The 17,506-nt window shown below is 30.4% G+C and overlaps 1 pseudogene; it reads right to left on the bottom strand.

The window, feature by feature from the left end:
• Positions 1 to 5,545: 5,545 nt before the first annotated feature.
• On the bottom strand, positions 5,546 to 6,559 carry LOC120176164 (annotated as a pseudogene).
• Between the last annotated feature and the right edge of the window lie 10,947 nt (positions 6,560 to 17,506).

Raw genomic sequence — 17,506 nt, 5'->3', positions numbered from 1 at the left:
CCCTTCAGGTTACCTCGACGTTGTGTAGCTAACAGAATGACTAAGAGACCCTAACTACAGAGAATAAAAAGGAACGGAGACAGAGAGTCACCTTGACGAAGACCCCGACTTGGATGAAATTCCTGAGTTAAAACCTCATTAACTCGAATAATGAAGGTCGCAAATTCCACACACCCCAAGCTCAAGTCCACCCATGGAGGGTTAAAACAAAGCTTAAGCATCACTGTTCACAAAGAGGTCATTAAACCCTATCATAAGCTTTCTCTATATCAAGCTTAAGGGCAGACCCTTTATGCAGACCATTATTGGACCAATTTAGGTAATAAAGCAACTCGTTAGCTACTAAAATATTATCATAGATCTTGTGGTCGGGGATGAAGGCAGTTTGATTTTCGTTAACACAGTGTTGCATATACTGTTTTAGACATCTAACCAGGATTTTAGACATAATCTTATACACCACAATGCATAGACTAATGGGCCAAAGTTGCTTTATAAGATGCAGATCTTCCACTTTAGGAATAAGGACCATATATGTTTTATTAATCATGCTCATATTCAACATACCATTGAGAAGTTGCATAAATAAATCAATAACATTCCTACCAATAAGATCATAATGAAGGCGAAATAAGCTCAAAGGGTGACCATCAATTCCCAGAGCTTTCCTCGGATGAATATCCTGAAAGGCAAACAAAATCTCCTCAGTAGTAGATGGCATACACAACATATTATTAACACCATCAGAAATAATAGGCTCAATAGTCTCCAATAAATGATCATCAATAACAAGAGTAGTAGTCGTAAACAAATTATGAAAATAAGACACAATAAAGCATCAAACTCTCTGTTTATCAGTATGCCAAACACCATTATTATCATAAAGACCCCAAATCCTGTTCTTTTTCTGACGACCATTAGCCCGAGCATGGAAATAGGTTATATTTCTATATCCATGGGCGAGGCACTTCACTCGCGATCGTTGAGCCTAATATTGCTCTTCCTGGTCAAGCAATGCTTTTAACTTTGCGTTTTTCTGACTAAATCTTTCCAGAACAGTAGGAGGAAGATTTCGTTGTAAACATGCATTGACGAGCTCTTTCAGTTCCTTAATATGTGCTCTCGATGATGACGTTTTATCTCGATGCCAATCCTTCAAAGAAACTCCCACAGCGGTTATTTTATCAATCATAATACCCTTTGTCGTTTGCCATGCATCTTGGACTTTATCGCGACAAAATGGCTCATTTTCCCAACAGGAGTCAAAACAAAAATAGTCTCCTCCACTTTGACCTTAAGTAATAGCAGAGTTAGCATTTGTGTCGAGTAAAAGGTAGCAATGATCTAAGTGTTCGACAAATTCGGTGAACACGTGAAAGTTCTCATATAACTACAACCATGCTTTTGTAGCTACAAAACGATCCAAACGCTCTCAAACTGTAGGATTATCCGCACTTCCACAATGCCATGTATACCAACCATGAGCTGGTTTACAATCAAACAAACCATTGGTACCAGGGTTTTAAAAACGGTCCGCGACCGCGATATCGGCCGCGATATAGTGGTTTCGCCGCCTTCCGAATTACCCGCGACGGCCGCAATCACGGTAAATCCGAAATAACCGAAAACACGACCGCGACCGCGATTTGAAACACTGATTGGTACTTAAAGCCATACGAAACTCATTAAGATGACACCTCACCTTTCTACGACCACCGTGCTTTTCATAATCATACAAGACCTAGCTGAAGTCACCCCCTACAAGATAAGAGAGTGACGAGGCCCTGCTAATAGTAGACAGAGTATCCCATGTAAGTTGCTTATGTTGAGCAGAATAATGGCCATGTATTCCAGTAAAATGAAATGTATATGATCCGTTTTTAATAATAGCATCTATATGAATTCGAGAATAAGACAAAATATCAACGCTTATTTTATTATTCCAAAGCAACATCAATCCAATACACGAGTTTCCACTACCAACCATAAAACGATTATCCAAACCTAGTTTGCACCTAACATAGACATTTTGAGCTTGCCTTATACGTGTTTCATAAAGAAAAATAAGAGAATGACAGACTCGAGCGACAAACCGCCCCAAACCAATTTTATAAATAAAAAAAATATTATGATTATTATATATTTTATTAAAATAAAATTATTATAAAATATATTATTAATTTATTAAAATAAAATAAAATATTATTAATTATATTATTAAATATTAAAATTATAATATTATATAAATTATTATAACATTAAAAAAATAAAATATTATATTATTAAAATTTTCAATAAATAGAATTTAATAATTAATATTTTTATTAAAATGATACTAAAATAATATATTAATATTAAATATATAATTTAATAGTGTTTTGAGTGTTTATAGTTTGAAGTGAAAAGTTCGTAAAATGATTTACAAAAAATCAAACCGTAAGTTACTTTTCAAAAAATGAATTATATTGACAATTTGTTTTTCACCAACTAAACACTGAAAATGAGGAAAACATTCTCTGAAAAATAAACCGTAAGTTACTTTTCAAAAAATGAATTATATTGACAATTTGTTTTTCACCAACTAAACACTGAAAAATGAGAAAAACATTCTCTGGAAAATAAATTACAGGGAAATAAACATACCCTAAATTTTCTTCAAGTCTTGTGATTTTATAGATCTCGTGATCTTTGATAGTGTCTAAGGAAAGACAACCTAATTTAAGACTAAGGAAAGACGCAACCAAAAATGTTATAAAAATATAATATTTTCGGTTGAGTGCAACCGAAAATATTAATTTTTCCTTAACATTTATTGCTTGAACTGAATATCTTACATTTTTCATAACATTTTCGGTTGACAATCGAAAATGTTACTTTCTTTATAACATTTTAAATTCAACTGAAAATGTTATAAAAAATATAATATTTTCGGTTGAGTGCAACAAAAAATGTTAATTTTTTCTTAACATTTATTAATTGAACAAAAAATATTACATTCTTCATAACATTTTTAATTGACAATTGAAAATATCACTTTCTTCACAACATCTTCGTCGTAATAACTATCCCATGATCTTCAGAGCAACTAGCTTTAAGACCAAGGCTCTTACCAAGTTTCCATGCTTCCACTATGAGTCATTCTTCTCTAACATTTTTTGGGGGGGTTTTATATGGTTTTATTATTTTAATTATAATCAATTCGTTAAATAAAATATTATATATATATATATATATACCATTTAATTTTATATTAAATGTATATTAATGTAGATGCATCAGAAATCTTATAAATAAACTGTGAACATATTTGTCTTGGCTACCTATATATTGTACATATTCTTTGTTGTGGGTATTTTCATATTTGGTTCACGGAAAAGATCATTACCATGTAATAATTTATTATCAATAGTAATATTTTTTGTGGGAATGTCATTATCTCCAAATTCTTAGGTAATGAACAATCCTCACCACTGTAGACGTAAATACCACTAAAATACTAAGTTTTTATATCAAAATTATAAACATGATAATAATAATAATAATATATAAATATTTTAGTTTAATAAATTTGAGTAGTTACAATTATTTTATATTTTTAATATTTAGTATATTAATTATTTTATAATTTTATGAGATTATTTTTGTAAAAATGTAATTATTTAAAATAATATTTAATTTTGAGTTATTAAAAAATAGATCTTATACATTAAAATTAATATATTTATCCACTCGAGATCACAATATTATTTTTCATACTATATTATATTTTATATAAAAAATATGGCACTTATCAAACTTATTTAAAATTATAAGTTTGATATACTAATTATATTAATTATATGTTAAATATAATTTTTCCTGTAGTGTAGTAATTAAAATATTTTTATAATTTTTCATTTAAATATTTATAATTTAATATTAAAGTTTTACTTGTTAAAAAATATATATCACAAGGATGCTTCGGTAAAATATCCATCCAAGTAATCTTATAATCCACCAACCAAACACTGTAATCTTATATTCCTGTTAAGCAAACCAAACAAGGTAATACAACATTCTCATAGTAATGTTACATTTCGGTAATTTTATTTCCAAATGTAATCTTACATTCCTTGAACCAAACACGCCTTAAAGGTAAGATCGATTTAAATAGAGTTGAGTTCGATTATTCAAATTTAAATATAGTCATGTTTGACTTAAAGTATTATGTAATAAAAAAATTCATATAAATATTAGTTAAAACAAAAACTAATAACTTTAAAAAATAAAACCTTTTAAACACTTTGGAGTAGAGATGGAGACACGATCCGAACCTGATGGGTTTTGATTTGATTTGAATTAATTCTATTGAGTCGGATTTCTTTTAAAACAATTCAGGTTCAAATCGGATCAATTTTTTTAGAGTATAAGTTCAGGTTAGGTCTGATTCGGATTTGGGTTGAAAATTATTCAATCCGATTAAAAAATAATGTAATTATACCTTATGTGTAGGGGTAATTATAATAATAGTACCCTCTACATTATTTATTTTTAAATTAAATTCCAAATTAATCGAACAAAATTAATAAATATTTATGTTAGATAAGATAGATCAAGTTTCGAGTTGAATAAAGTTATCCTAAATCCAAATGGACTTAAATCATGAATGAAGGATACAAGTTTATCAGGGCGAACCAGGTTAGCTGAAAATCTGACTCATGTCATCCGTATTTTGTAGCATTTCATGGGAGAGTTTAAAAAATATAAAATATTTTCAAGGGATGCTTAGGGTATAGTTGATGACCTAAAGAATAAGGTATGTTTGGAGGGCTTTGGCAATAACGGTGACCCATGAATATCAGCTTTGGCATTCCAACAGAAAGAACAATCAGCTTGAGCACATAGTATGAAAAAGAGACCAGAAGCAGAGTACATGTAAATTATTTCATTCATTGGTTGAAAATGGGAACAAAAATAAAGAATCTAAATAATAGCCAGTAGAACCAAAACAATTCTAGGCAAATTTTCTCGATTTCGTGTTGCTGTACGTTTGCTTTTGCAAAGTGTTGTCAGAGCAGAGACAATAGCAAGTGCAAAATTATGGAGATCCGAATTTTGTGTCTGTCCATTTATTTCAGAAAAAAAACCCACCTAATAATGCAATTTTTAACTCATTCCATCATATTTCTACGTTGAACATTACACCATCAATCGAAAAATGCATCCGCAATACACGATTTTCTTAATAAATAACTCCACATGGTAGTAAGTGGAAACAGTGTGATTTCCCAGGTGGATAAAATAGATTTAAAGTGCACAGATAAAGGGGGCATCAAATTATACATCATAAACTCACCAGTAAACATTTCAAGTTAAGAAGCAAAGACAAATGACAAGAGTAGTAAACTTAAAGCAACTTCAACAATCCAAACAATAAAAACATGCATCTTTTTTACTTCTTTCTATTCATCCAATGAGTATGAATTTAAGTCTGATTTGATAAAAGACACAAACAAAGATAAAAGTAGCCATATTTTCAAAAAGGATATTCAGAAACCCTTGAAAGAAGGAATTCAGTTAACAGCATCACACCTACGCCGAATCTCTCCTTTCTTCCCCGTTTTGATCCTATAAACACTAAGCTTCTGCATAGCTCTAGCAAAATCTCGAAAGAACTTGTTTTGATCCTTAGCATACAAATCCACAAAGGGCTTTGTTCTAGGACCATCATACAACGCATGATCTGATTCCAAAAGCCCCAAACCCTTTGGCAAATTCTGGTAATACAAGTTATCGAACTTGTTGGGACTCATAATGTCATTAAAAACAGATAAAGTCGGGTTCTTTGGATAACCCGAACAAGCTTGTTTCAATGCTCGAGCAAACCTTGGGTTGTAATTGGTGTCGTTGGCAATATTTGAGCTGAACTCTTTGCAATGTCAGAACCCGATCGTGTGTGCTCCACTCAAGGCCACCATTTCTTGAACATTGAACCCACTTGCTGCAAAAAGATCGATCATTTGTGACATTTTCATGCTGGGTTTAGGCAGTTTCCCTTCTATCGAAGAAGCTTGAGAAGATCTCGAATCTTTCCGGCCCAGAAAGACATTATAGTAAGAACCGCCTAGCATGACGACGTGGTCACGTGCGGCCACCGCCAGGATGTCGGAGCAGGAGACTGTGTTGGGACATGAGAGTTCGAGAGCTGTTTTGGCTCGGACAATGAGGTCGAAAGGGTCCCCGGGGAGAGACAAGTTGATGTCGGCGTCACGTTCGGCTTTGTTGAATGGTGCTGAAGAGATGAGGATGGAGGCGTCGCAGCCGTTAGGGAGACAGTCGTGGAACAAAAGACGGAGTGTTCCTGCACCTGTCGTGGGGCTGGCGATTTGCTTGTTGGTGATTGTTTCTTGCATGATTTGATTGAAACTTGGACAGCTTTTGGAGTAGTAAAGTAATCCATGCTCAACCTTGATTCTGAAAGCAATGCTGCGGAGGAGATAAAGAAGAGAAGAAACAGAAGCGGCGGCGGCGGCGCATGGATTGGAAAAGAGTTAGGTGGCTTTTGGTTAGATAGAATCATTGGAATTGGTAGAAATTAGAATTTAATTTCATAGGGAATTGAAATCCATCATGCATGGATGGAATTCAATTTCCTTATTTGAGGGAATTGAATTTGATCATACTACCATCATTAATCTTTTGATAACTTATTCATATATTGAATAAAAATATTTTTTTATTATTTCGGGTCGGGTTTCTAATTTATATATTCGGGTCGGGTCGAGTGAAACTCTATTTTGTTCGGGTCAGATCGGGTTTTTTTTAAGTGTGATATTCGGGTCGGGTCGAGTCGGGTTCGGGTTTAGGGTGAAAAAAACCGGACCGACCCGAAAATATATATAATTCAGGTCGGGTCGGATTAAGTCACTGTTTTTATTAAATAAAAATAATTTTTTTATTATTTCGGGTCGGGTCGGGTTGGATTTCTAATTTATATATTCGGGTCAGGTTGGATGAAACTTTATTTTGTTCGGGTCGGGTTTTTTAAGTGTGATATTCGGGTCAAGTCAGGTCGGGTTTTTTTAAGTGTGATATTCGGGTCGGGTCGGGTTCGGGTTTAGGGTGAAGAAAACCGGACCGACCTAAAAATATATATAATTCGGGTCGGGTTGGATTAAGTCACTGTTTTTATTAAATAAAAATAATTTTTTATTATTTCGGGTCGGGTCGAGTCAGATTTCTAATTCATATATTCGGGTCGGGTAGGATGAAACTTTATTTTGTTCGGGTCGGGTTTTTTAAGTGTGATATTCGGGTCGAGTTTTTTAAGTGTGATATTCGGGTCGAGTCGGGTCGGGTTCGGGTTTAGGGTGAAAAAAACCGGACCGACCTGAAAATATATATAATTCGGGTCGGGTCGGATTAAGTTACTGTTTTTATTAAATAAAAATAATTTTTTATTATTTCGGGTCGGGTCGGGTTGGATTTCTAATTCATATATTCGGGTTGGGTCGGATGAAACTTTATTTTGTTCGGGTCGGGTCAGGTTTTTTAAGTGTGATATTCGACAGTCTGGTCGGGTTTTTTTAAGTGTGATATTCGGGTCAGGTCGGGTCGTGTTCGGGTTTAGGGTGAAAAAAACCGGACCGACCCGAAAAAAATATATAATTTTACCTTATATATTTAGGAATAATTACAATAATACCCCTATATATATAATTTTTTACAATTAAGTCAATGTTTTTATTGAATAATTTTTTATTATTATTTTGAGTCGTGTCGGGTCGAGTTTCTAATTCATATATTGAATAAAAATAGTTTTTGGTATATTTTTTGGTAACTAATTAACATACTCCGATTGGAATGTATCGAAATATTACTCTATCTTTTGGTAACTTATTAACATATTTTGATTGCGATGATTTTAACTTATAATGTTTATTAGCATGATTTTTATAATTTATTGAAATGAATAATCAATCAATAAAATGAAAATTTAATATTTTTTAATTTTTTATAATATATTACTACATGTAAGTTGTAAAATAAACTAAAATAAAAAAAAAAAAAACAAGAATGACAATTCTATCATTTTATATTACTGAAATCAAATTCATCTGACATGTCTATGAACCAAACAGAATATGGAATTGGATTTCAATTCCATTTCCTGCCAATCAAACAGAATATGGAATTGGATTCTAATTCCTACATATTCTAATTCCTTCACAGATTCCAATTCCTTCATAAACATTCTAACGAACCAAACGCTACCTTATAGAAGATGAACTTAAGAGTGAAAATGATAAGTATATGATAGCGATGACAAATGTCCTTGCAGGTAAAGTTGATGATGCGCTTGCAAATGCCCCTGCTTAGTTTTTTTATTTTTTCATTTATTTTTGGTATAAATGTATGTGAGGCTTTATAATTTCTAAAAGTAGTCAATGTAGCCTTTTTTTTGTATATCGTACGTGACTCTCAAATGGGGAAAAAAATTAATGTTGTTTTTTGATCAACGATTTTTATCTTTAGTTGTTATAATATTGACGTGATAATTTTCAGTGACTGATGATATGGTGAATAGATTAAATTGGTTGTTTTAGTTGAGCTCGAGGGCTAAATTATTTTTTTCTAAAAGTTTATTGTTTTATTGGATTTTAGAGAAAAATAAAAAAATTATAATACAAAATTAGTCAAAAAATTAAATATCAAAATTAAAAAAATTTAAATTAGTAAAAATTAAAAATATATTACTATATTTTTTCTCGAATTTAACCTCATTTCTATTTATATAAACCTGAACTTGTCTATCCTATACAATTTTTATTTTATACATTTATCTCTAATTATCTTAAACTCTAAATGTCCTTCTAATTCGATTTTCCTAAATTTTTATAAAATTGAACTAAATAAATGTTATATAGTCTTATAAAAAATTAAATTTAAAAGTTATAAAATTAAAATTTATGTATAAATTTTCATAAAATATATAATTAAAAATATTTAAAAAATAGCTTTACAATTAACACGAGCATTTTAGTGAATATAACATCATAGAGGAAAATAAAATTCACTAAATATGAATCCACATGTTTGAGATTTTTTTATTATCGTTAATATTTATTTTTTAAAATTTTCAAGAAATAAAAAACTCGTCTCTATATAATAAAATTAATATAAAACTCACCTTAAAACTGATATTTATAAACATAACATTATAATTATACTGCTAAATAAAATAAAATTCACATTAGAATTCGACTTTAAATTGAATGAATGATTTAACAATAACATTTTCAATCACTTTGGGAAATATATATTTTTAATTTTTTAATAATTTAATAATCAATTTGACCCTCGAACTCGACTAAAAATACCAATTTAGCTCATCAGTCACACCACCAGCCACTGTGGAGTGTCACGTCAGTACCGTAAAGTGTTATGTCATCACCATAACGATCAACGATGGAAACTATTGGTCAAAAAGCCACATTAAATATGTTTTAAGTTTAAAAATCACATTAAGTATAAAAACAAATACGATAACCACTAGGGATGGCAAAAAAAACCGAACCCGTCGGGAAAAACCGAAAACCGAATTAAACGGGTCGGGTTCGGAGATGATAAACGGGACGGGTTCGGGGATGATAAACGGGACGGGGACGAGGAAAAACGAATGTTTTAAACGGGGATGGGGACGGGTTTGGTAATCCCCGCCCCGATTACCAGAATACTCGGCCCGATACCCGGCTTGATACCCGGCCCGATAAATATTAAAAATAATTATTTTATATATATATAATATTAATAAATTTAATTTAAATTAAAAATATATATATAATATTTATATATATAATTATTCACAATATAATTATTTTGTCAATGAAATCATAAATTTAATTATTCACAATGCCATGATTGAAATTTTTACCATAATTAAAAATATATATAATTCCTCGTCCTATTAAATTAATTAATCATTGATAAATAATTTTCTTTTTAACTCATTTATAAGACTTAAATTAGTATGCAATTTATCATAAAAAATACTTTTGGTGTCATAAAATATATTTTTATATAATCTTTCTGAAACTTATTAAATTGGGTGAATATGTATTAACTTTCTATCACTTTGCCATTTAAAAAAAATATGACATTGCACTTTCTATACCATTTTCAATTTTCAAACTGATTATTTTTTATATATTACTAGATCTTATTGCGTGCGATGCCAACTCTTGAATCTTGTTAAAATTAGGTCACAAAGTAATAATGGAATATTTTAAAGGAGGAAAATAGTTAGGCAGGGTGATACTATTTCACCTTGTTTTTACTTATTATGAACGTATTATCTAGACTTCTTGATGCATCAATGAAGTATGGTTTGTTTAATTTTAGTTTATATGTCATAAAGTTCGCCTTACTCACCATTATTTTGCGGACAACTAATTAATTTTTTGTAAAAGCTTTTTTGATTCAGTAGTTGGTGTGTGGACCATTCTTTCATAATTCTATAAATTTTTAGGGCTACACTTTTTGAGCACTTAGCTCAATGTTCACAATAGTGTAACATAGGCTCATTATATCTTGAACAACAATATGTTAATGAATTCAATGCAATCATAATGCACATAATACATACAATAAATGATAAATCGTAAAAACTTCTTGAACAATGATTTATCATCCATTTGCTCTAAATGAGTCGATAAGTAATACACACAATATTTCATTCAAGAATAACATATATAGAACACGAACCAAGCGATCTTGATGGTAAAGTTTGTGATAAAGGAATTATTATTATTTCTTGAGGTCCTAGGTTCGAGTACATGTCAAATGGTGGAGAGTTATCTATGAACAGATATAATCTTGTATTTATTACAAATTAAACCAAAAAAAAAAATAACAGAGCTACTCTATGTAATCTCACTACCTTTTTGGTATGCAATTTTACAAATGTAGTGAGCCAAGTTAGAAAATCTATCAACGATCACCAATACAGAATCATGTTTCCTTGGTGACAATGATAATTCGATCATGAAATCCGTTGTGATCCTTTCTCACTTCTATTGAGGTAATTCAATAGGTTAAACAAATCTGTTAGGAATTCAATGTTCAAACATTGACTTGCAAGTTATACATTTAGAGATGTATTCAATAATAACCTTTTTCCTAGTAGACCACCAATAAAGTTCTTAAAGATTCACGTACATCTTGACAAATCCAGAATGAGTAAAGAATGAGCTATAATTAACTTCACTAAGAATATTTATCAGATACACAAATCCGATTGCAGAAACGAAGAAGTTCATCATAATTAATAGAGAAATCTGAATCTGAATCAACGTCAATTCGATCACGTATGACTTGAAGATCAATATCTGTCGCAACCTACTCTTCAATAAAAAAAACCGACTAATTACTACAATGAGATTTTTTGAAAAGGTTTTTATGAAAAGTTGGGACTCACCATCTAATCATTTTTAAGGTGAGATTGGAACACCTAAAATCGGATAATTTTAATAAAATTTTTATTTTATCAAAATACCAAATTTTGGTATGCGAAATCAGAAAACATGTTTGGGAGCTAGTTACGCGTAGTGAAGGATTAACACCCCCACAAAACCCAAAATTGATACCTAGTCGCTTACCCTATATTTTAAAATTGGAAATTTTGATGTAAGAGTTTTATTTAATTTAAAATCACTATGTATGTAAATCTTGAAAAGGATGTTGATATACCAAGACCAATAACGACCACCCCAGGCACAAGCGAAGTTTCGTTACCACTTCCAATAAATGGATGTTTTAAAAATAATATGATGTGGGGTTTTGATAAGGATATTGATTTACTTCGAGAAACAATAGTGGTCACCCCTGGGCAAAGGGCAAAAATACACAAATAATCCTCTAATAAATGAGCATTGTCTTATTTGAAATCGTAATGAATCAAACAATCCATGATTGAACCTACTTACACTAGGTGAACTAATTAAGCTTCCTTCTAACTTGAAGTGTCAAATTATGAAATTTAAAAGACCTAGAGAAATTAACCTAAAAATGTAAGCTATAATATTAATCCTAACCAATTTTAACCTATTATGGAATTGAATAATTAAAATAGAACCTTGAGCATAAATATGAGGACCAAATAAATTCACCTAAATTAAAGGACTAAAGAGAATTTAAACTAAAATGGAGGATCTAATACTAATCCTAACCATTTTTAACCAATTATGGAATCTAATAATTTAAATGGAACCTGTAATACCCTAAATTTTGACTAGTGAAATAAATCTAAGTTTTGAAAGTTTGAGGGCTAAAGTATAAACTTTGTAAAAGTTTAGGGATCAAAAATATAATTTTAAAAAGTTATAGATTTTAGCTCGTAAATGAACAGTTTGGCCTAAAACAAGATTTTTTTTTGAATCAGATTTTCAGTACGAGATTTGTGTTAAAAACTATAAAGTGATAAAGTTTGGTATTGGAATTGGATAATCAGATGGAACCATAAATTTATGAAATTTGAAGGATGCTAGAAAATGGTTGGAAAATTATTTTCCATATTTTAGATCAGAGAAATTTGGCTCAGAACAGTGTAATTTTTCAGATTTGACCAAACAGTGGAATTTTAGTGACTAAAATGCTTTCAAAAATTGCATGACTAGAAAATTGGGAAAAATTCAGGGACTTAAATGGTAATTTTTCAAAAATAATTTTTATTCCATAAATGGATAGTTTACTCTTGAAAGTGGGGTTTTATTGAAATCAGATTCTTGATCTGGAAATTGTGTTAAAAACTAGAATGTATTAAAGTCCGGTAAAAATTCAATAAATCGGATCGAATAGAAATTTTTAGAAAATTTGAAGGATGATAATTTAGGATTAAAAATATTATTTCCACATTTTAGAATGATAGAAAGTAATATGGAGCATTGGATTTGAGAATCTATTTTCATGTTCAATTTGGACCGTTGGATAAAAAATTGCAAGATTGAAATTTTTGAAAAATGGCATGGGCAAAGTTGTAAAGGGCAAAATATTTTGTCCATCTTTGACTTTGGAAGATGATAAGGTATATGTGACTTGGTATTAAGGTAAATATCAAGCTTCATTAAGGGTAAAATGGACATTTCTCATTAAATGAATATTTTATTCATTTAAGCTTAAATAAAGGATAAATTAAAATAAAATTAACCAAAATTTCATGAAACCAAGTCATTTTAAGACAACATTTCGTTCTCCTTCATACTAAGGTAAGATAAATTTTATTTTCTATTTTTGAGCAATTTCTTTTGGTTTTTGAATCATGTCGTGAAATAGAAAATTATTTTATTCGAAAAACACTATCATTTAGTACTGTTATTGCTTGCTAATTTGGTTTGTGTTCAAATATCCCAAATTTTAGGGTTTATGTTCACATTAGGGTTTATGAAATTGATGAAGGATTTTGACGTTTTGGAGGTTGTAGAATCATTTCCAAGCATGATTGATGATTAAAATCACTTGTACATGGTTATATGAACAAATAAAGTTTTGGCCAAACCCTAGCTTTAGGGGAAATATGTGTTTTGATGAAATTAAGTTGGGGCTTTGATTGTAGAGATTTTATAAGGTTGAATCGAAGTTGATTTCATGCTTGAATCGAATAAAAAACGCTAATTTGAACATGCAAAACATTCAACCTTGACTATAGAGGATGAGAAAAATTATGGAAAAATTATGTAGGGGCTGTAAATGATGTAGGAAGTATTCTACAAGCCTTAGAAAAATTTGGGGACTATTCTATAATTTTTGAAAAGTTGGGGGATAAAATCAACAATTTGGAAAATTTTTGGATTGTTGTGTAATTGTTCAATAGTTGGTGTAATATCCTGGAAATTAATGTTTGAGTGTTGAAATTGAAGTTAGGATGTGAAATTGGATTATTTTGGAAAGCTTGTAAAAGTTGAAGTTTAAATCACATATATGGAAAAGTTGGGAGCTTAAGTGAAAATGTTATGTGAAGATGGGATAAAAAGGAACATGATTGGGTAATTAGAAGTATTAAGGTCTACATTTATGTTGTGACATGGAAATTATAAAGAATGAGCATCGGAAAATGTGTTAGGAATTTATTTTCCAAGTGTGCCTATGTTAGTAAGATTCTAACATTTGGTTTGAATTTGTATATGTTTGGTAATGATGTTCATTTATATTGAGTGCTTGAAAGCATTATCAAATATTATTAAAGCTAAGGAGAATCTTAAGGATGAAATGATAAATTCTAAGGAAGACTGCAAGCTAAGGAGAATAAGTGAGTGCATTTAACTTGTATTTATGTTATCAAAACAAACATTGGATTACGATGAGCCAATGTCAGAGTTACGTTAAGAAGTAACTCCTAGTACATGAGAAGTGTACTTCAAGCCTATATGTTCAATCGGTAAGCTTATAGATTTAGTGAATAAGTTAAGGATGCAAGTTGGTGAAATCTGCCTAGAAATTATGTTCTGAACAGAAAGTTTAGAAAATCACCAGATATTCTAAAAGAATAATTGAAGAATGAATCTTATATCATTGGATTTTTATATCAGCCTAGTTTGTTTAGAACAAACGGAAATTGATTTCGATGAGTATACAAAAATATATGAATTTTTAATCGGTGATAGGCCAGAAAACATGGCAGCAGATCCTGCCCGAAATAGCTTATGTCAGTCAACTTTGAAAATTCTTTATAAATTGTACAAGTAGAACTAGATGGAGTGTCTTATATTTTTAGATTCATATTCAAGTCTAGTTTTCATTGGTGCGAATAGAATAATTTTTCATTAAATAAATTAATATAGAATAATATTTGTTTGAAGAAAGTGCAAAACTGTCATAATATGGAATTTTGATAAATTGTGTTTTGAAATCAGTGGAAGGCAAAGGATTTAAATATAAAGCTTAGTGAGGCTTATATTTTGATTTTTTTTTAAAATAAAGTGTTAAAAAGAGTGTGGTTTGTTTATTTGTTTATTATAGTCGAGGAAGACTTGCGATAAGTCAACCTCATTTTATTTTCCAATTTGATTTATAAATTTTCAGTATAGAATATTTCTATAAAAATTTTCATCAAGTTTTATGAATAATTTTGGATATGAACTTCCCAAGTATGATATTTATGACGATGAATTCTAAATGTTTACAGTTATCAGAAGATTTACAGTTATCAACTATATACATATATCAAATGATTACAGTTATTAGATGTTTTACAGTTATCAGAAACAAATTAATAAATGATTATATGATTATATATAAGCCCATTGTATGTTGCATTGAGAGTCATAGGTACATTTGGCATGTGTAATACCCCCAACCCGTATCCGACCCGAATACGAGTCCAAGGTGTCACATTAACTTTTAAACTGTTTTCTTTTACAAAATCGCTGAAAATTCACATTTATATTGAAAACTGGATAAAATATATTAAATAAAATCAATTAGTTTTACAAAACCGATCAAAGAATGTTCAACCAAATCTTTATTTACATACCAACTATAGTCATTAAAATCAAATACATACAAATCATTACTTTTCTGATCTGATCTTCAGAAAGGAAAAACTGACCTGTATTAACCCTCGCTGCTTCTTAATCTTCCCGGAACCTACGTGTGAAATATTCACACGCTAAGTTGATGACTTAGTGAGGCATTTAAACTTATAATGGAAACTCTAACTACTTAACCATGCATGAACATTTCATAAAATGATATCACACAAAACAATATAACATTACATATAGTCAAATGTATACATATACATATCTTGTTATTATTATCACTAACCTCATTTCATTATCAATATTATATTCGTTCATATCTTTTAGTCACATGTTCTTGTATTTAACATTTTTAACTATCATATGACTCATTTAACCAAACAATACATTTCATATCACAAAGCATATATATCACATACAATGTATTTGTTGTTATATCTTTGTTAGCCCATGTATACTTCTGAGAACTAAAGATATGTGAGTACATTGAGGTTGTGCACATATGTTATCACCACAGCTCGTATAAATTCCCAATAGGGGCATATAGAATTTGTCCTGAAGGACCGCATAAAAATGACCCGAAGGACCACATATATGTCCCGAATACCACATAGATATCCCGAAGAACCACTCCTTAAGTTAATATATATATCACAAATGACCAAATATGTGTTCCAAAGAACCACATATATGTTCCAAAGGATTACATATATATCCTGAAGGATCACGTAGAACCCTCAACTCTTGGCATGCCAACTATACCCCTAGCTCTCATAACACATAACACTGACATTATCATTTATTTCATTTCACATATTCATATAGGCATATGGTTCACTTGTATGTAGAACATTTTCATATGATTCACATATCACATAGCTTATCACATATACTTGTATTATTTTCACATAATCATATAGTCATATAATATTTCATATGTTCATTTAGATCATCACATATACATTTATCATATATATCTCATATTATGTCTCATGTAACCACATATGTCTTATCTCATAACATATATCATATATGCATACCTTAACTTATCTTATATCATATAGTTTATGTTTTTTCTCTTATGTTCACATAACATAGAATGCATACAAGTCCTATTCACACAATACCAATCCTAATCATTATTCTACTCATGCAAACATATATTTCAAAATATAGGAAACAGACTTGTCGCAAGTCTAATTTCCTATCAGATCATATTTCATACTATTATGTACTCACCTGGGCCTCACTAGCCAATTCGAACATTTATAACACTTGTACATTCTTATAGCTTCAAATCTTCTTGGGCTTGTCTTCGGTCGATATCTACACGAGTATAAAACTTATATAAATATCGGAGTTTGAATTACTTATAGCCAATCAATATAACTTAAGCTGAAAGAAACACTTAACATTCCATACTCAATAGTATCGGTGTTCCTAATACAGTACCGATAATACTCTTCTATGATATCGGTGATCTATGGTATCGATACCCCTCCTCGGTACCGATACCATTTTGATATTTTGTATTTGTAACTTGATAATGGGATCCATACTAGACACTTGGTATTGAACCCTCTTCAACCAGTATCAATACCACTCTTTAGGTATCGATACTTCCTAAAGATTTCATCACATTTTATAATATGGTATCTATATTGTTCCTTCAGTATCGATACCCCAAGCTCAATTTCTACTCCTTTCATACCATTAACTTCAACTATACATACTCATACCATCTTATATCCATATAACACATTATCATCTTCACTATCTCATTATAATTCTTGAAACCAAGAATCTTACTAAATTTTCAACATGTTCTTAATTCACTTCTATTACTTCTAACTTCTTAATTAGACCATTGACAAGTGAAACACGACTTCTAAATTCATTTATTAACATTTTCTCATCAATTCACTTAAAAACCATTTTTCTTCAATCATCCATAACTTGAAATTCTTTTAGTGTTAAGCTACCCTAATCTTCCC

The sequence above is a fragment of the Hibiscus syriacus genome, unplaced genomic scaffold (assembly GCF_006381635.1).
Source record: "Hibiscus syriacus cultivar Baekdansim isolate YM2019G1 unplaced genomic scaffold, ASM638163v2 tig00112230_pilon, whole genome shotgun sequence".
NCBI classification, from domain to species: Eukaryota; Viridiplantae; Streptophyta; class Magnoliopsida; order Malvales; family Malvaceae; genus Hibiscus; species Hibiscus syriacus.
Note: the sequence above shows the minus strand (reverse complement) of the source record. Positions and strands in the feature narration are given on the sequence as shown.